The following is a 1,075-nucleotide window of genomic DNA, read 5'->3' as shown; positions in this document are numbered from 1 at the left end:
TTTAATTTAATATAAATGGTTTAATGAAAAATCGCCTTCCACGGTGGCGGGGAGCAGAGGGGACCTGGGGACGGGGAGGATGTGGCTGTGGGGTGAGGGAGAGGGGAGGGGGAAGGACGTTGGGCCCGTGGGAGGACATGGGGAGCATGGAAGGACGTGGCCGTGGAGCCGCATGGATGGGTAAGGCATGTAGGGATGGAAGGAGATGGGGAGAGCAGGTGGATACAGGGATGGAGGAAGGACATGGGAAGGAGTGGGGATGGAGCCATAGGGACAAAGGAAGCAGGTGGCCCTCATTTGGGGACATGGCCACGGGGCAAGGTCACCGTCCCCCGCCCTGGCTGTGTCCCCGCTGCTCCTTTGATCATGTGTAGCCTTATTTTGTGAGGAGGAACAGCTGTAAATCTTCCTGGTCTTTGTACATTTTATTTTGTATTAAAATGGAAAAGCTGCCCTGGTGTCCGGGGTTTACGGAGTGTGTCACGTATACGTGTGCATTGCATACAGGTGTGCATTGGGTGTAGGTGTGTGTTATGTATGGGTGTGCGTGGTGCATGGGTGTACATTGCGCACGGGTGAGCATTGTGCATAGGTGAACATTGTGCATAGGTGTGCATTGCATATAGGTGTGCATTGTGTATGGGTGTGCATTGTGTATGGGTATGCATTGTGCATAGGTGTGCATGGTGTGTCTATGCATTGTGCGTGTGCATACAATGCTCAGAGCGAGCCTGCAGGAAGGGGGAAATGCCCTGTGCCCTTTGCCCTTTGCAGCAGCTATTTTTTGGCCCCCTCGAGGACGACTCGCTTAGTGCAGCTCACTAACTGTCTCTGGCCCTTTAAGACGTGTTAGAGGCCCCTGGCCCTTTAAGGCGAAGGCGGAGGAGCTGCTGGTGCGCATGCGCGCTCGCCCCCCACTGTGCGTCTCCCCTGGGGCACAGCCGCCGGCCGCCATCTTTACTACTACCCGGAAGCACGCTCGAGTTCCTCCCGGAGCGGCCTCAGCCCTTCTCCGAAATGGCGCCCGCGGCGGGGACGCTGATTGGGCGAGCGGGTACGTGGGGGCGCCCCGCGC

Source organism: Nothoprocta perdicaria, unplaced genomic scaffold, assembly GCF_003342845.1.
Source record: "Nothoprocta perdicaria isolate Ctin4 unplaced genomic scaffold, notPer1 scaffold_451, whole genome shotgun sequence".
Lineage (NCBI taxonomy): Eukaryota > Metazoa > Chordata > Aves > Tinamiformes > Tinamidae > Nothoprocta > Nothoprocta perdicaria.
Note: the sequence above shows the minus strand (reverse complement) of the source record.